General features: G+C 44.3%; 1 protein-coding gene across 1 annotated transcript in view; it reads left to right on the forward strand.

The window, feature by feature from the left end:
- The first annotated feature begins 3,883 nt into the window (after positions 1-3,883).
- The window catches only part of LOC136628203 (platelet glycoprotein VI-like), a 90,633-nt gene continuing 74,078 nt past the window's right edge, over positions 3,884-20,438 (forward strand). The window contains exon 1 of the mRNA XM_066603924.1: positions 3,884-3,907. The gene's annotated coding sequence lies outside the window, so the exon portion shown is untranslated. The remainder of the gene's footprint in view (positions 3,908-20,438) is intronic.

Consider the following 20,438-nt stretch of genomic DNA (forward strand, 5'->3'; position numbering starts at 1 on the left):
ATCTCAGTGGCAGGTTGGGGCACAGGGGGAGAGGCAGGGGTGCAAACCGGAGGCGGTGAACGGCCTTCGTCCCACCTTGTGGGGTGCTTGGCCATCATATGTCTGCGCATGGTGGTGGTGGTGAGGCTGTTGGTGTTGGCTCCCCGGCTGAGCTTTGCGCAACAAAGGTTGCACACCACTGTTCGTCGGTCGTCAGGCGTCTCTGTGAAAAACTGCCAGACCTTAGAGCACCTCGGCCTCTGCAGGGTGGCATGGCGCGAGGGGGCGCTTTGGGAAACACTTGGTGGATTATTCGGTCTGGCCCTGCCTCTACCCCTGGCCCTGGCCACCGCACTGCCTCTTGCAACCTGCCCTGCTGATGCCCTTGACTCCCCCTCTGAAGACCTGTCCTCCTGAGTAAGCGTTGCACACCAGGTGGGGTCAGTCACCTCATCGTCCTGCTGCTCTTCCTCCGAATCCTCTGTGCGCTGCTCCCTTGGACTTACTGCCCTTACTACTACCTCACTGCAAGACAACTGTGTCTGATCGTCATCGTCCTCCTCACCCACAGAAAGTTGTTGAGACAGTTGGCGGAAGTCCCCAGCCTCTTCCCTCGGACCCCGGGAACTTTCGAATGGTTGGGCATCAGTGACGATAAACTCCTCTGGTGGGAGAGGAACCGCTGCTGCCCAATCTAAGCAGGGGCCCGAGAACAGTTCCTGGGAGTGTTCCCGCTCCTGAGCAGGTGTCATTGTAGTGGAGTGAGGAGGCTGGGAGGAAGGAGGAGCAGCAGACAGAGGATTCGGATTTGCAGCAGTGGACGGCGCAGAACTGCGTGTTGACGATAGGTTGCTCGAAGCACTTTCTGCCATCCAGGACAGGACCTGCTCACACTGCTCATTTTCTAATAACCGTCTCCCGCGTGGACCCATTAATTGGGCGATGAATGTGGGGACGCCAGAAACGTGCCTCTCTCCTAATCGCGCAGCAGTCGGCTGCGACACACCGGGATCAGGAGCTCGGCCTGTGCCCACACCCTGACTTGGCCCTCCGCGTCCTCGGCCGCGTCCACGTCCTCTAGGCCTACCCCTACCCCTCAGCATGCTGTATTACCAGTGATTTGATTTCACAGGCAGGAAATAAATTGGCGCAAGACTGCAGGCCAAATATAATTTTTTCCCTTTTTGGAAAACGAAAGGCCCCACTGCCTCTAGTGAATGAATAATCTAAGTTTAATAACTGTGCTGTGTCCCTGCTAATGTGTCACAGAATGTGAGGGTAGCAGAGTTATTATAACTCTGGCAGAGCAGGTATTTTTTTTCCCAATTAAGGAAAGCAAATGGCGAAGCCAGCAGTAAAGCGTAGCTGGGTGCGTATGATTTAGCAATGTTTTTCACGCAGCTCACACGTGTCCACCGCCCGTAAGGACGGACAGAGGCTGGACAAATAGATTTGTTTTCACTTGTTTTTCCACCAAAAGGCAGCACTGCGTATATTCAATGAACATGAGAAGTTTAATAACTGTGCTGTGTCCCTGCTAATGTGTCACAGAACGTGAGGGTAGCAGAGTTATTATAACTCTGGCAGAGCAGGTATTTTTTTTCCCAATTAAGGAAAGCAAATGGCGAAGCCAGCAGTAAAGCGTAGCTGGGTGCGTATGATTTAGCAATGTTTTTCACGCAGCTCACACGTGTCCACCGCCCGTAAGGACGGACAGAGGCTGGACAAATAGATTTGTTTTCACTTGTTTTTCCACCAAAAGGCAGCACTGCGTATATTCAATGAACATGAGAAGTTTAATAACTGTGCTGTGTCCCTGCTAATGTGTCACAGAACGTGAGGGTAGCAGAGTTATTATAACTCTGGCAGAGCAGGTATTTTTTTTCCCAATTAAGGAAAGCAAATGGCGAAGCCAGCAGTAAAGCGTAGCTGGGTGCGTATGATTTAGCAATGTTTTTCACGCAGCTCACACGTGTCCACCGCCCGTAAGGACGGACAGAGGCTGGACAAATAGATTTGTTTTCACTTGTTTTTCCACCAAAAGGCAGCACTGCGTATATTCAATGAACATGAGAAGTTTAATAACTGTGCTGTGTCCCTGCTAATGTGTCACAGAACGTGAGGGTAGCAGAGTTATTATAACTCTGGCAGAGCAGGTATTTTTTTTCCCAATTAAGGAAAGCAAATGGCGAAGCCAGCAGTAAAGCGTAGCTGGGTGCGTATGATTTAGCAATGTTTTTCACGCAGCTCACACGTGTCCACCGCCCGTAAGGACGGACAGAGGCTGGACAAATAGATTTGTTTTCACTTGTTTTTCCACCAAAAGGCAGCACTGCGTATATTCTATGAATAATAACTGTGTTGTGGCCCTGCCTATACAATTCTTTCCCTGCAGTATCAATGGAGGGTGCAATGCTCTGCAGAGGCGATTTTGAGAAGCCCAAAAAAAATGCAGCACAGCTAACAGCAGCCTGGACAGTACTGCACACGGATAAATATGGCCCTAGAAAGGACCGTTGAGGTTCTTGAAGGCTACACTCACTCCTAACACTCTCCCTGCCTATGCAGCACTTCTGTCCCTAATGCCAGGTGCAACGCTCTGCAGAGCCGATTTTGAGAAAAAAAAAATGCCACTGCTAACAGCAGCCAACACACAGCTATCAGTGGCCCTAATAAGGACCTTTGGGGGGTCTTGAAGCCTACACTAACTACCAATTCTTTCCCTACAGCAGCTCCGGTATAAACAGCACTGTCCCTCATCTAACTCAACAGGCATCTGAGGCGAGCCGCGGGAGGGGCCGACTTTTATATTAGGCGAACACCTGATCTCGCCAGCCACTCACAGCAGGGGGGTGGTATAGGGCTTAAACGTTGCAGGGGGAAGTTGTAATGCCTTCCCTGTCTTTCAATTGGCCAGAAAAGCGCGCTAACGTCTCAGGGAAGGAAGTGAAAGTAACCAGAACACCGCATGGTGTTCGTTACGAATAACGAACATCCCGAACACCCTAATATTCGCACGAATATCAAGCTCGGACGAACGCGTTCGCTCATCTCTATTCACAACGTGACCCTGCTGAAGCCAGATAAGGTCACGTATGACAATAGGGCCAACCTGCTGGTAGCCCTTCGTCTAGTACATCATACACAAACATACCTTGCTGGCCCATGTGACAAACCTGGTAGTGCAGTGCTTTCTAACCAATTACCCAGGTTTACATCCACTACTAGAAAAGGCCAGGAAACTGTGCTCGCACTTTCAGAGTTCACACCAAGCTGCCTCTAATCTGTCAGAGGTGAAGCAAAAGTTTGGGCTCCTGCAAAACTGTCATCTGTGACCTGCCTACACAGTGAAATTCAACATTATATATTTTGCAGAGGCTAAGCCAGCAGCAGAGGGCAATCATGGAGTAGCAGATGGTGAATGCCGTTAGAAGATGCAGTATGGAGGTTGGGCACTTGATAACTGTGGAGTGGTTGCAGATCAAAGATGTGTGTACAGTTTTAGCTTTTTTGAGAAAGCGATCAAAAAGGGCAGTGATCAGTTTGACCATCCTTGTTGTCTGCCTGCTGGAGCAGACGTTACGGAGTTTCAGGGACAAAGACATATAGTCACAGGAGGAGGAAGGTATACCATTCCTTTCCAACTGTCAGGCCAGTCTGCCATTACTCAACACTGCAGGAAGGATGGCTTTAAGCGACAAAGCAGGGCATTTTTTATGACAAGTTTCTCCACCCATGGGAAAAATATAGAGGAAGGCCAGGAGGAGACAGAAGAAGAGAACAAAGAGAAAGAGGAGGAGGGGGATAATATAGGTCTAGAAGCATAGGAGGGGTCTCCAGAAAGGACATTCTATCCATCTCAAACCTCAGCTATTCTCTGTGGATGGCAGGACCAGCTGGAGGACACTCAGGCCTGACCCTAAGGAAGGTAGGGCATCATTTTTAGGCACTTTGAGGCATATGAGTGCTTTTATGTTGCAGTCTATAGACTTCTATGGACTCTTCCACCAACTGGAACCTGGGAAGTGGTCGATCCTGTGATTTGGATGCAGCGAAGTCGCTGTGTCCAGAGCAATGATGTTGTTGAAAGAAAAGTTGGAATTTTGTTCTGAGCTTAATTACCAAGTGTCACTGGCATGGATTATGTTCTCCACCCAATTGTGATCCTCCACTCATGCTTGTAAGTTAGACTGTGTTTGTGTTTACTGTTGGAAATAGGATTTGAACCACTGAGATTTTAGTCACTATGAGGAAAGAGCTAAAAGGACTGCTCTGCAAACTGTGAGTGATCGGAAGACGCATTAAGTGCATACTCTTCAACAGATTTAAAGAACTATAACAGTTCTTTGATTAATCGACCACTGAAATATTGTCCTTTGTTCATTAATTAATCAGAGAACAAAATTACAAAGTCTCCATTTGTCTAGGTTTTCGTTCATTTCTCTTATAATTGAAAGAGAGAATAGAGTAGTGAACTATGCTATTCTGTCCTCCAAAAATAGCACAAATGAATAGTAACCTAGTCAAACAGAGGCCAAAGTTTGTAAATATGATAAACTTTTAACTAATTGGTAGAGATGAGCGAGCATACTCGTCCGAGCTTGATGCTCGTTCGAGTATTAGGGTGCTCGAGATGCTCGTCACTCAAGACGAGCACCACACGGTACTCGTCTCGATTAAACGAGCACTGACCATTGAATTCAATGGAGCCGGCAATACAGCCGGGACCATTGAATTCAATGGAGCCGGCAATACAGCCGGCTCCATTGAAAGCAATGGCCTGCTGGCGAGCGCGGGATGAATTGTCAGGAAGGGCTTAAATATATAAGCCCTTCCCTGCAATTCATCCAGAAATGTGTAAAAAAAAAATATATATACTCACCTTGTCCCGGCAGAACGATGTTAGCCCATTGAATTCAATGGAGCCGGCAATACAGCCGGCTCCATTAAAAGCAATGGGCTGCCGGCGATCGCGGGATGAATTGTCGGGAAGGGCTTAAATATATAAGCCCTTCCCTGCAATTCATCCAGAAATGTGTAAAAAAAAAAAATATATATATATATATACTCACCTGGTCCCGGCAGACGGAGTTCAGCGCGGCCAGCGGCAGTCCTCCTGAACTCCTCTGAACAGCTGTGAGTAGTATTCAGCAGCCGGGGATTTAAAATCCCCGCCTGCTGAATGAGCTGCCTCTAATTGGTCACAGCCTGACCAATCAGAGGCAGATTCCACTCACACACCCATTCATGAATTTATGAATGGGTGTGTGACTGCTGCCTCTGATTGGCTCAGCGGGACCAATCAGATGAGAGGCAGCAGTCACTCACCCATTCATAAATTCATGAATGGGTGTGTGAGTGGAATCTGCCTCTGATTGGTCAGGCTGTGACCAATTAGAGGCAGCTCATTCAGCAGGCGGGGATTTTAAATCCCCGGCTGCTGAATACTACTCACAGCTGTTCAGAGCAGTTCAGGAGGACTTCCGCTGGCCGCGCTGAACTCCGTCTGCCGGGACCAGGTGAGTATATATATATTTTTTATTTTTACACATTTCTGGATGAATTGCAGGGAAGGGCTTATATATTTAAGCCCTTCCCGACAATTCATCCGGCGATCGCCGGCAGCCCATTGCTTTCAATGGAGCCAGCTGTATTGCCGGCTCCATTGAATTCAATAGGCTAACATCGTTCTTCTCTGCCACAGCTGTTACAGCTGTGGCAGAGGAGAATGATCTTTATGCTGACAGTGCGGGGGTGGGGGGGTCTCACTCTTGCCACTATTGTGGCTTAATAGTGGGACCTGGGAACTTGAGATGCAGCCCAACATGTAGCCCCTTGCCTGCCCTATCCATTTCTGTGTCGTTCCCATCACTTTCTAGAATTGCCCAGATTTTCACAAATGAAAACCTTAGCGAGCATCGGCGATATACAAAAATGCTCGAGTCGCCCATGGACTTCAATGGGGTTCGTTACTTGAAACGAACTCTCGAGCCTCACTGAAAGTTCGACTCGAGTAACGAGCACCAGAGCTTTTTGGTGCTCGCTCATCTCTACTAATTGGTTCCAACGGGGATTCTTTCTGGGTAGCAACAACAATGGAGAAAAGCTGGTTTCATAAAAACACTTTATTCTTCTTTTATTCCAAAAAATCCATAAAATTCTAAAGTGGTAGTTATTGTGTAACACCATGTCTATGCTTAGACACGTTTCAAAAGACACTTCTTGATCATAAATGGAACTCCCCCTTAGGGCTCAGTCACACGGGCGCATCGGCTTCATTGCCGGTCATGTGTTCTTTCTTCAGTGCTGCAGAGAGACGTCCGTCTTGAGGTAGTCTGTCTTCTTCCTGCAGGAAGGGCTCCGTCACACGGTGTACGTGTGCCGATGCGCCCGTGTGAGTGAGCCCTTAAAATCAATTACGGATCAATGATTATACATTTAAATCATATGAGCACATTTTTCATTATCTCTTCCTCTTTAATACATACTGTATACAGCAAATCATTTTTAAAGTTTAAACCCACTGGTAAACAGTTTCCAATTTCAATATCCAGAATGCCTCTTTGCTGAGGACAAACTTTCTCCAATCTCCTCCTCTTAAAGGTTCTTTTTACTGCTTCCATACCACAGAATTTGAATAACTCCAAAGAGCCTGCATAATGCTGAGTAATTCGTTCCAACTGAGGTTCTCTCTCGATACTGTTTTTGGCAATTCAAACAAAACCTGGGGACAGAAAGGGTGGGTAAATGTGAGCTTAGCATTATACTGAAAAATCACCTGAAAATTTAGCTACACTTTAAGCAATGATAAAAAGAACTAACATGTTCACGAAGGCCATGGGGGAAACAGCCTACCCGAACTCAACCCAAATATGGGTTGGAGGGAAATGATTGGGATAGGGGAACGTGCATACACGCTTAATACGATAACAAAAGGAACTGCAAATGGGACTTGCGAGCAGAAATCCAACAACGACTAAAAAACACCAAAACACTTACCTAGAATACCAACATGCATAAGCAGATGGAATAGCTAAAATACGTACAAGGTATTGGTTCATATTTTGGCCAAATACTTAAGCTCACAAGCCCACGGCAAGGGTCCATATTGTCTTATGAGTCCCTACTCTAACAGGACAACTTAACCTCAGGAGACCTGACTACAATAGAGATTATCGTCCCAATAAGGACAAGTCCATACTGAAACCTAGGGGCCTGGCTAGCTGTAACTGGTAAGAGAAATGACACCATTCACATGCACCAACAGATAAGAAACATTTACCCATAACAGGTAACTGTTCACACCTCATGTCTGATCACCTACACAAACACCAAACACATCACCAATTACATCTATAAACGACAGAAACCCCACTCAGAAAACTCATGCATACAGATATTAACCCCTTAGTGATGGCCTAATAGTCTTTTTACATCCTGCCATTGCAGGACGTGTATGGAGGGAGATAGCGCCGCTATTTCCCTCCATACAGTGCGGGCATCAGCTGTATATAACAGCTGACACCCGCGGGCAATAGCTGCAATCGTCCACACAGCCAATTGCGGCTATTAACCCTTTAAATGCCGCTGTCAGGCTGTCATTTAAATCCCCTGACCGATGTTCAGGGGTCCGGTACAGCCCCCCCGTGGTGAGATTGGGGGAGCCATGCAGGCGTCATGGCAGCCGGGAGCCTTCTGAAAGGCCCCATGGATGTCTTGGCAGACTGCCCATCAAGCCGTCCCCGTGGGGTAGCTTGGTAGGCTGCCTGTCAGAATGCAGTATGATGTAATGCTATGAAGAAAATAAAGTGTTATCGGCCATTAACACTATATGCCAATAGATCGCTAAATCTTTCAATCTTTCAGTCATTTTGAATATTATTTTTGCATGTAAAAGGGCCTTAAGTCACATGCATCACTAGGAAATGCCTCCGGGAATTCATTTTTTGGACTGTTCGGTTGAAACGCTGCAATTTGCATCTATAAGAGCACTCTTATAATGCAAAACATTCATATTTTTCTTTCATAATAAAAAAGAAAACATATCTAAATATTTAAATTACCACTATGCAACTTTAGCTTACCAATAAAACATATGCTGGAGACAAACTATATAAGAAAAATCAATAATGCTTAAAACATCTCATACCTTATTAATGACATTAAAACAAATTTATAACAACAAATAAAAATGTCAGGCAGGTACAAACACGGGCATATTGGTAGGAAATCCCTCATAGTCATGGTGTCAGATTCAAATGCCACTTGTTCATAGCAAAGAGAAGAAAAGGGTGGAGCGACTCCTATTAATATTCAGAATAGTTTTTTGAAGAATAGTTAGTAGGGTGCTGCCAGTCCAATTACCATCACCACAGGCAACAGGGTATAGAAATGATGAATTGTAAAAAGGAGAAAATGATGGACCGTGGGCGCAATGCTTGTAATGTAAAGCACATAAAAGCAAAGGGATTAACCCAATTCCTTCTTTATTAATTAAATGATAGCCAGCACAAATAACATGTTTTGAAGATCCTACTTCAGAAATGGCCGGAAGGAAATGCTAATAAAGCAAATGGAAAGTAGAAGGTTGGAAGAACAAGAGACAAAAATAAAATCAATAATTAAGAGCAATAATAATTGATTTTAACTCTTCGAATACTGCTATAAGATACAATACATACATGAAATATTTTTAGCAAACGAAATAAAATATATAACTAAAAAAACAATATATATATTTCTTTTTAATAATTAAATAAAATATTATAGTGATAAAAACAAAAAATAGCAGGTCTGCTGTTGGACTATCCATAAACTTCAGTGTCCGGTTAGGAACAATAGCTATGTAAAATAAAACATAAATACTAGTGTTAAAACCAAATAATTTGCCATATTTATGTATAATATAACAATAAATAAATAACGTACAATAAATATATTTTCTTCTATACTGGGAATGGTAAAAAACAGAGATAGTAAACATCTGGAACATAAAATAATCAGGGATAGTTCTTAAAATAATATAATGGCCATATTAAAATTTAATGGAGTGACTGCATAAAATGCATGATAAATTTGGAAGGAGTTGGAGCAGAGCGCCATAAAATTTGGAATTTTATATAAAAAAAATAATAGTAAGTATTTTCTATTATTATTATTATTTTATTTTTTTTCATAAATTTATAAAACTTCCAAATATGTTACTATTAGGGATGAGCGAACGTGTCCGTTACGGACACATCCGCACCCGGACACCGGCTTTGCCGAACACTGCAGTGTTCGCGCGTAAGTGTCCGGGTGCCGCCGGGGGGCGGGGAGATGCGCGGCGGCGCGGGCGGCAGTAGCGGGGAACAGGGGGGAGCCCTCTCTCTCTCCCTCTCCCCCCCACTCCCCGCCGCACCCCCCCGCGCTGCCACGGCGGCCCCCGAACTTTTTCGCCCGAACACTGAAGTGTTCGCAAAGTTCGGTGTTCGGGCGAAAAAGGGGCGGAGCCGAACGTGTTCGCTCATCTCTAGTTACTATCTCTGTTTTTACCATTCGCAGGACAGAAGAAAAGTATTTATTGTACTTCATTTATTTATTGTTATATTATACATAAATATCGCAAATAATTTGGTTTAGCATTAGTATTTATGCTTTATTTTACATAGATATTAATTGCTCCCTAACCGGGCACTGAAGTTTATGGATAATCCAACAGCAGACCTGCACATTTTTTTTATCACTATGATATTTTGTTTAATTATTATAAATATATATTGTTTTTTTAGTTATATATTTTATTTATTGTACCGATAGTGTTTCATGAATACTATCATGAATTTATTGTATCTAGTAGCATTATTCAAAGAGTTAAAATCTATTTAGTTTATTATTGCTCTTAATCATTGCTTTTATTGTTGTCTTTTGTTCTTTTTATCTTCTACTTTCCATTTGTTTCATCAGTATTCTTTCTGGCAATTTCTGTAGAAGGGGCTGCGCTTTACAAAATTGGTGTCCAATGTGCCATAACCAAGTCATAACTACACACAGTAAATAAATTACAATTAATGTGCTTTTACATTTAAGGGAAAAAAATCTAAAATTTATATAGTTAGCTCATAAAGTTAGTTGGTATCTCTATTTCACGGAATTAATCGGTCTTCCAAACACGCGTCTTAAGCTAGTCACAACGATTTGGTTCCTCAAGGTATAAATGAATGGATGTAGGAAGGGACCTAATATACTGTTGAAGATAGCCACAGTTTTCCCACTTTTGGAAGGAGCAGTTCCTGCCCCACAAATATAAATAAAAATACAACTTCCATAAGTGATCACAACAGCAATAAAGTGTGAAGAACATGTGGAGAATGTCTTTTTTCTACCATCAGATGATGCAATACGGAAGACAGATGATATTATGAAACCATAAGAGAAAATTGTTGAGATAAATGAGCTTAAAATTGCACAAACAGCAACAGAAAAAAATACAATTTGAACCACATGAGTAGCTGAGCAGGATAAATGTAAAACTGCAGAAGTATCACAAAAGAAGTGATCAATAACATTGTTTCCACTGCACCAATGTAAGCGAGACATGAGAAGAATAACTGGGATAAACTCCAAAAACCCAAATATCCATGTGCAAGCAACTATTCTCCAGCAGACCCGACTGGTTATAATTGTGCTGTACCGTAAAGGATGACAGATTGCTAAATACCTATCAATTGATAACAGTCCTAAAGTATGAAAAATTGTGGCACCTGCAGAGACATAGATGTATAGCTGTAGAAGGCAGCCGTTCAGGCTGATAGCTTTGTCAGAACTCACCAACATAGACAAGAGCTTGGGAACTGTAGAAGAGATGAAAAGGATGTCCAAAGATGCTAAACTTCTTAAGAAGAAGTACATTGGTGCTTGTAGATGCTGATCTATACTTGTGGTCAGGATGGTCAAAAGGTTTCCAATAAGCGATAGAGTATAAATTGGAATTAGAATAGTAACTGCGGTCATTTTCAGGGCAGGATTAAGTGTAAAGCCAGCAAGAACAAAATAAGTCAGATTATAAGAAATCATGTTCACATCAGTAAGACTTTCATAATTCTTACAGTGTCAATGAATCAAAACTGATGTCTACTACATGAGACGGACATAAAAGATGGCATTAAAGAAAATACATAAATCACCTAGCTTCACATGATTTACATAACCCATGCTGCAAGAAGATACAGTGATTGGGAAGATAGTGCGGATGACACATATAAATCCTTTTGTTTTCCCCTATGAGAGATGAAAATAGAAACTTTATATGCCAGGGGACTGATTAGGGAACTTCTGAAACTTACTACAATGAGCTCTTGGAATGATTTTAATGGTGATAGTTTTGATCATATTACTCTAACAGAGAAACACTAACTTCTAATAAAAGAAGAGATACAAAGGAGGATGTAACTACAAATTTTATTTGTCTGATCTAACTTTTTTAAACTTTTCTTGTATTTTTTTTTTATGCACTGGATCAATTTAGCCTTAAGGCTGCTTCCACATGGGTGACGTGATATCGCCGCAAGAAAATCGCAGTGATATCGCATCAGTGTTGGGTTTTTTTTCATGTTGCTACAAACTCGCACGTGTTGCTACAAAGTCACCATGTGCAAGGATTTCTGGAGGTGTCAGGGGGGCTTGAAATATTAGCCCTACCTGGAAAATAAGACCTAGCTGTATTAAAAAACAACAAAAAGAATACATCACTTAAGAAGAACTGTCATCTCTGGTGTAGGTCCCTTCTTCACTTGCGGCACTTATCTTCAGGTCTCTGCCAGCCCTTCCTAGATTGGGGATTAAAATCCCTGCCTCCAGGAAGGGCTAGCGATGATTGGTTCACGAATGCCGTGGCTCAGCCAACCAGAGCCGGCACTCGAACTAATCACAGCCATTCATTCAGTATTAAATGGCTGTGATTTGTTCATCGATCGCTGACATTGGCTAACCCAAGGCGCTTGAGAATCAATCACAGCCAGACCTTCCTGGAGGCAGGAATTTTGATCCTCCAATCCAGAAAGGGCTGGCAGAAGACTGAAGGTAAATGCCGGAGGTGAAGAAGAGACCTGCGCCAGAGATGACAGCGCTTCTTAGGTGATGCATTCTTTGTTTTTTTTACTGCAGGTCGGTCTTTTATAGTAGGATTTCCTCCTGGAAAGGTTACCTTGCGCCGCACAAAAACTGCATTTTCATGCAATGTAACAGAAAGGTAGGCTCCATAGGAAAACATGAGCTACAAAAAATTGCGAATCACAGCTGTATAGCACATGCCACAGGCTACAAAACATCGCTCGTATTGAAGAGCCCATAGGGAAGTATGGACTCTACATACATGCGATTTGTAGCACTGTCGCATTGTGACAAAATTGTGCGATAAAGTCACCTGTGTGGAAGCTGCCTAAAGGATTGGCCTTTTTTTTTTTATTTCAAAAACATGTTCCCCATAACTACATAATAAACATGGATATAGTTGCCTCTTCTCGTTCCCTGCTGCATCCAGCGCAACTACTCTGGGTCTCCAATGTCAAGTCTTGCTTAATTCTACAACAGCCTATGTATGTTACCTCACAGGCTGCTGCAGCCAATGACAGAGCTCAGTGATCAAGCGATACCAATACCGGTATCTCACAAAACCCATCCTCAATATAGTGCTGTACAAGGGAAATGGCACTATGCTGTGCTAAAACTCATCTGCAGGACCAGGCTGAAGCTAGGCAAAGTTGTGTATGACAAGGGGGCCAACCTGCTGGTAGCCCTTCCCCTAGTACATCTTACACACACATATCTTGCTGGCCCATTTGATGAACCTGGTAGTGCAGCACTTCCTAACCAATTGCCCAGGTTTACATCCACTACTGGAAAGAGCCAGGAAACTGTGCTTGCACTTTAAGAGTTTACACTAAGTCACCTCTAATCTGGCAGAGGTGAAGTGACAGTTTAGGCTGCCGCAAAACTGCCTCATCTGTGACCTGCCTACATGGTGGAATTCCATTACATTATATATGTTGCAGAGGCTAAGCCAGCAGCAGAGAGCCATCATGGAGTGGCAGATGGTGAAGGTGTTAGCAGATGTGCTATAGAGGTTGGCCACTTGAGAACTGTGGAGTGGTTACAGATCTGAGATGTGTGTGCCATTGTAGCTTGGTTTGAGGAAGCGATCAAAAAGGTCAGTCATTATAATGCATACATCAGTATGACCATCCGTGTTTTCCGCCTGCTGGAGGGGCAATGACATATTGTCACAGGAGGGGGAATATATACCATTCTCCCAACTATCAGGCCAGTCTGCCATTACTCAACACTGTAGAGAGGATGGCTTTAAGCAAAAAAGCAGAGCATCTTCTCTGACATGTTTCTCCACCCATTGGAAAAATATAGAGGAGGAAGGCCGGGAGGAGGAAGAAGAAGAGGACAAAGAGAAAGAGGAGGAGCAGGCAGCGTTCATGTAAAGGACATTCCATATTCTAACAGTAGAGAGTAGAGATGAGCAAGTACCCAAATGCTCGGGTCCACATTATTCGAGTCGAGCTTTTCGTAAAGGAGACTCGAGCATTTTTGTATGTGGGCCGCCAGGAGCCAAGCTTTTTTTATTTTTTCCTAAGTTCGTCTCTCTCTCCCTCTGCCTGCCAGACAAAAAATTTGCCAATGACACGGGCTGCGGCACGGCAGGGAGGGGCCAAAACAGGCGCGTAACAGCGTGGAGGAGCCAAAAACTGGGGCGGGGTCGAACACGGCTTGATGCTGACGCTAATACTCGAATGAGCATCAAGCTCGGCAGAGTATGTTCACTCAACTCTAGTAGAGAGGGATCTCTGAAGTTAGCAATGCCTGGATAGACTGTTTAGAAGTTTGAATAGAGCTTTTCCCCATGGCAGCGGGAACGCATCTGCAATGGATTGAGCTCTCTGTCTCATGGCAGACAGGTAGGCACCTGCCACAGCAGCACCAAGAGCCATTGGCAAGGAAAGTCTAAGAGATGTGGCATAGTTATTTCAGTGCATTGCAGGCTGCCACAACACAGTATAGCATCACAGTTAGGCTGCATTCACACGAACGTATATCGGCTCGGTTTTCACGCCGAGCCGATATACGTTGTCCTCATGTGCAGGGGGGGAGGCTGGAAGAGCCCAGAAGCAGGAACTGAGCTCCCGCCCCCTCTCTGCCTCCTCTCCATCTCTCTGCACTATTTGCAATGGGGAGAGGCGGGGCAGGGGCGGTGCTAATTCACGGACCTTAGCCCCGCCCCCATCCCACCTCCTCTCATTGAAAATAGTGCAGAGGGGCGGAGAGGAGGCAGAGAGGGGGCGGGTGCCTCAGTTCCTGCTTCTGGCTCTTCCAGGCTCCCCCCGCTGCAGATGAAGAGGACGTATATCGGCTCGGCGTGAAAACCGAGCCGATATACGTTCATGTGAATGCACCCTCACAGACAGCAGTTGTCCATGATGGTCAAAGAGTATATCAGTTCCCATGTGGATGTGCTCAGACATGGAGTTGGCCCCTTTGACTTCTATGTAGCTAAGCCGTGTGGGTGGATGGAGCTTGCCAACATACATTAGAGGTGCTTGCCTGCCCTGCTGCCAGTGTGCTATAAGAAAGGAAGGCTGTGTAACACAGCATTTAGAGCTATTACACAAGCGTTAGGCTGGATTTACATGAACATATTTGCACAGCATAATTTGCACAAAAAAATTACGTGCACAATATACAGAAAATAGAATCCATTGATTTAATTAGCTTCATTCACATAAGTGTATTTTCCACACTCATTTTATTTGGGCAAAAAATGCGCAGCACGTTCTATTTTCCCGCACATTTGTGGAGGGAAAGAGCATATATTGAACTAATTAATTACCCTAACTGCTCATTTCAATGAATGGGAGCATGGTTACGTGTTTTTTTGCCCATGCAAAAAGCACAGCAAAACACACACGAGTGAACAAATGCGCTCGTAAATGTGCTAACCCACATGTGACACCAGCCTTAATGGTGTGTAAGGCTACAACCGCATTTGCAGCCTTACAATTGTTGAAAAGACGTGAGTACTTGCCACTAGTAGCCACTAGTGCTCGTGTAATAGCATCGTTAGACTGTATTTACACATGGCTTTTTCTTGATGCACATTAGGCTGCTTCCACATGGATGATTTTTTCACACGATTTTGTAGCGATGTGACATTGCTACAAATTGCATGTATGTAGAGCCCATACTTTACTATGGGTTCTTCCACACAAGTGATGTTTTGTAGCCTGCTACATTGCAAGACTACAAAATTGTGGAATGCTCTATACAGCCGCCGTTTGCAATTGTTTTGGAGCTCATATTTCCCTATGGAGCCTCCTTGTTTATCGCATCGCATAGCACAAACTTGCGATTCGTCTCCTGAAATTGGACCATCAAGTGCACTTGCCGATACCAGGAATACCACAGGCAGGCTTGATCTCTGCAGGTAATTTTAGATTGGGTTACTCCAAGTAGCATGATCATGTGTCCCTGGGGTAGGAGCAGATTGTACAACTCACAGTAGCACTGCGTCAATTCGGCTGCAATCCTATCTTGGTCATTGATGGTTGCCAATTTGTGGGATCTTTTTTTGTGTGTGTTGTGTTTCATGTCTGGGCGACACACATTTGTGTGCCGCCCAGATCGTAATTGGTAAGGTATCTCCCAGTAGGTTTTCGTCAAAGTAGCGAGTTAGGTCTGTGTAAATTGACTCACTAACAGTGACTCACTAATGTAATTAAGTAGCGACTCATTCAAGCGCTAATTCCAGGGTCTAGCTAGAGTTGCTGGGAAAGTCAGCAAGGCATGTAACATGGCCTGGTCAGCATATATGATAGGGTCGATTGTGGATGAGTAAATATCTGGGAGGTCCACATGTTGGATGAAAAAATAATCTATTCTTGAATAAATGTTGTGGACAGGGGAATAAAATGTTATAGCCTCTCCAATTTGCATGGGCTGTGCGCCTCACATCCTTTTGTTGATTTGACAGAAGAAGGCATTTGATGCATCTAAGAGATGCGAAAGCCATGTGGGAAGTTCTTCTCAAGATATCAGAAAGGGGTCCTAATGCTAGGTTAAAATTTTCCTCTACCAGGAGGGTACCATCTGAGGACTTTTCTAATTGGTTTAGAATTCTGTCCAATGCAGAAAGCTGGTTGGAGTTTGGTAGATAAATATTTGTAAAAATGTATGTGCATCCTACTAATTTCCCCTTCACAAATAGATATCTCCACTCTCTGTCTGTGCACTGATCTAGTGGTTGCCATGGTACCTTCTCCCTTGTTAGCACAATTTTCGCTGTTCGATATACTGTGGGTGCCATATTAGATAAGAATAATGTACAGGCCTGGAGAGCCTTTCAAAGACCACACATCTTGCATCATGTGTCCCAAAAGAGTCCGTCTTTATTTAGGTGGGTAAAAGTTTATATAAGGTTTCAAATCAGGAAGTTAGGTAAATTAGGATACAGTTACATTATTTTGTGTGCTGATAGGTCATTCTCATAGGGTGGTATCTGTGAGGTAGCTGTGAGATCATTCACCTGGGAGGAGCTTCCCTTGAGCATGCTCTATTCATTCTAGACGTGTTGTCCGAAGGAAATACTTCCTGTGTTTTCTCTTCTAGCCAGCCATTTCCTGTCCCTCTACACAAAGACATTCCTAGATAAGTAGTTCTCTGCCAGTTAGAACCGGTTTGACCAGTATATGGACACAAAGCACTGCTCCTTCAATTCTTGTGGAGGTGGGGGGCGATGTTCCCTTCCCCCAGAGGATTAGATTAGAGACACAATATAGCATCTTCACAGTTGATAAAAATACAGACAAAATGTCGAACCTCTCAGACATCTCCCACACCCTCCAGGAGATTAGTATACTCACACCTCTCGCTGTCATCCTATGGTACCTGCTGTGATAGGCATCTGGGTATTTGGGGGGGGGCGAAGAACAGGCACCAACACCTCCTTGAAGTGGGTTTCCTGTATCATCTGGACCATCCTACTCCAAAGCAGTCAGAAGAGGGAGGACCTTTTCTCCAGTTGGTTGAGGCCATGGGTATTTAGTGTGGTTAGGGGGATGGTGTTCATGATAATTCCCAGCTATCAGGAGAGAGAGAAAGCAAAAAAAAAAAAAAAAAGATGGCGGTATGAGAAACAACAAGGGAGCAAAACATAAAGGTTAACGCGAGGGTTTAGTGAAAGTGGCGGACAAAAAGAGACAGTGCATTAGACAGGGACTGGGTAGGGGGTAAGCAAAGAGCATGGACCCCTGAAGTCAGGGTCAGCTCTCGACTAGACCAGTCTAGGAAGGAAGTCACAAGTGAGAGAATTCACACTAGTGAATCCTGAGCAGCCCGGTTATGACTAAGGCGACCCACATGACACTAAACTATTTGGGGAGGTGTTCAAGCAGACATCAGGGGCTGTTCCTGGGCCATCCATAGACCTCCAGAATGTTTGGTTAGGAAGCATCACAATCTGTGGGGAGAAAAGTCATCTGGAAAGGAGAAGGTACTTCTCGCCCATCTTGGGTCAAAAGCCCTTTAAGTGTAAGATGAGTCCCTCCTCTGGGTGAAAGCTGTAGAGAGCAGAGCAGAATTGGAGAGAAAGCAACAGAAAAGCCTATAAGACAATCATCATACGTCTTTCTTCTTCTGTGTGCGACGGAGTGTCGCATGTGTTAGGCCCAATCTCCGAACCTGCACAGTAAAGGAAGCCTTTGAACTTCTCGGATAATGTCCGCTACTCTTCCGAAGAATTGGGGCAGGGTCCCCGAGGTCCAAATCTGTTGGTTCCACCTAGACGACAGGACCCAGAAGATGTGTGTCGGATTTTCATAGAGGGAGGGAATGTTGCTGTATTATAAGCAGAGTGAACTCCAGCCAGTCTGGAAGTACTCTGCTCCTAGGAAATGCTCTAGTACTCTTGCATGTTTCGGCGAGTGCAGGTAAAAGGTAGTCCCATCTTTCCTTATCACAAAGTAAAACAGATGGCCCCATCTAAAGGGCACTCCCATTTCACGAAGCTGGTTAAGGAGAGTTTTTAGTAGATGTCTCATTCCCAGGGTTCTGCGGGAGACGTCAGGCAGTAGCTGTACAGTGGTGTTTTGGGCTTGTTCTCCAGGCGCGTTGTATGAATTCATCCTTCTCTGAAAACATGTATTCTACACAGGACATCTCTTGCGATAGTGGAATCAGGGTGAACTGGGCCCTAGACTTTATGAATTCTGTCCAACTGGATCTCCATGGACTCAGGTTGTGTCAGAATTTTGTTAAAGATAGTTATCACCGTGTTTTGGAGGTCTGGAGGGAGGATGGTTTCTGGGATTCTGCACAGTTTGATGTTATTTCTCAGATTTCTGTTTTATGGCTTTCAGCATATTGGAGCCAACTTTTCTTGTGCTTTTGGATCAGTAGAGGTGTGTAGCTATTAAAGTTTGGTCAGGAAAACCTTCAGCATTTTATATGAGCCTTACGGTGCAATTGAAATCTTAGTGCTTGCTGCCACCAAATCTTGTTGCAGGTCTTTTGCAATCACTTAAGCGTTTTTGATCACCTGCCTCCTCAGGAATTGGGTGGCAACGAGTGATAGTTTACTTTTAACTGCCACATCCGGGTAGTGTAGTCAGTCTTTTCCAATAATATCCGCCATGCTGCTGTTGCTGCTTTTCTGAGTTAGGAGAGCAGGATTTCCTATTCTCTACGTGTGCTGTATATGGGAGGCATCATAGCAGCTAACCTCCACCCACCAGCTAATGGAAAACTGAGAATTAAAGTTGGAGTATGCAGACGGGAACTTTGCTAGAAACTGGAAGATGCAAGTCATAAAATGGTCAAAAATGGTGTCATAACTTCATTTGCTATTCACCATTTCCATCCCCTGGTTCTGTCTGAATCGCCAAAAACCATTTCAAACAGAACCCCTATTGGAATCATTGACTCTAATTAATCAGAGAACAAAGTTGCAAACTCTTTACCGGCCTAGGTTTCCCTTCATCTCAGTTATTTTTGAAAGAGATAATGGTGTAGTCAAAAAATGCTATTCTGTCCTCCAAAAATAACACAAATGAATAGAAACCTAGTCATACAGAGGCCAAAGTTTGCAACTATGATCTTCTTTTGACTAATTGGTTACAACTGGGGTTCTCTCTGGATACTGTTTTTATTACTGGATGTCTGTTTAGATTCGGTCTGCCATTTTAAAGGACGGAATAGAACTGCATGCAACACTGTTTCATCTTATACATGAACACACAGGCTGACCTTTACATACATTTCACATAATGTACATTCAGAGGCCTTCTGTTACAGACACAAATAAATACATGCATGTACACATACATAATTGTGAATGCCATCACAACTAACAGGATATCAACAACAAAGTGACAGGCTTTATACAGTAGACTTTTAAATGTTGTCATACTCGCATACCAGTAATGGAGTGGAGTGTGCAGGCATCCAAGCCTGGAGGAGAAATATCCTCCTATGGCCTCAAGGCCATGGCTGGGTCGGATTCCAACTGTGAAATCTCACAGCAGAATCAGCCCAGCGCCCCCCAGAAACCCTATACTCACCTGTCCGGATCAACGGTGAGAGTCTTGGGCAGCATGTCGGGGCATGACGCTGCCAGCTGTGACTCACCGCAGGATGGACAGCTTCCATTGAGTGCAATGGAAGCCATCGATGCGACTGATTTATTTATTTTTTCCTTCCCCCCCCCCCCCCCCCTGCACAGAATGGAACATGCTGAGATTCTTCCCCACGAGTGGTAAGTCACAGTTGACTTCCACTCATGGGCAGGGATGAATCCTTTAACATGGCATGTGTATGGACGGACATTGCTGCAGAATTTGCGGAGTGCATCTGTGAATTCTGCAGCAATAATCCGTCCATGGGCATTGGTCCTTAGTTGATCTTGCCGACCTGTGAAATGCCCTCTCGCCCTGTGAGACCTGCTGGAGTCCACACATGCAACCATCTTTAAAGCCATGCATGCTTTGGGTGACTATTGATCCTGCTCCCACTGTTTGTGTACAGGCTACAGTTTTGCCTGGTTTATGGGATGTCGCAGGCACTGCAGCCAATGACAGAGCTCAACACCCGATCGCTGCGCTCTGTTATTGACAGCAGTGCCTGTGACCTCCCATAAAAATGTTGAGGAAGCCTGTAAATGTGACATCAGATGCAAGACCCAGAGCAGTGGTGTGGAACACGGTGGGAGTGGGGAGAGGTGACTATAAGCCTATTCATCATTTTATGGCAAGTAAGCTGGATTTAATGTAAATTATACATCTCGGAAAACCTCGTACTATATACATAGTGCAACTATATTACTGCACTTTGCAAACTACTCAGGGGCATATCCTGAGGGGTCGCAACGGCAACCAGGCCCCTGCGCTGAGGGGGCCTGAAGGCCCCGCCATATACAAAATGCACAT

Source organism: Eleutherodactylus coqui, chromosome 5 (genome assembly GCF_035609145.1).
Source record: "Eleutherodactylus coqui strain aEleCoq1 chromosome 5, aEleCoq1.hap1, whole genome shotgun sequence".
Lineage (NCBI taxonomy): Eukaryota > Metazoa > Chordata > Amphibia > Anura > Eleutherodactylidae > Eleutherodactylus > Eleutherodactylus coqui.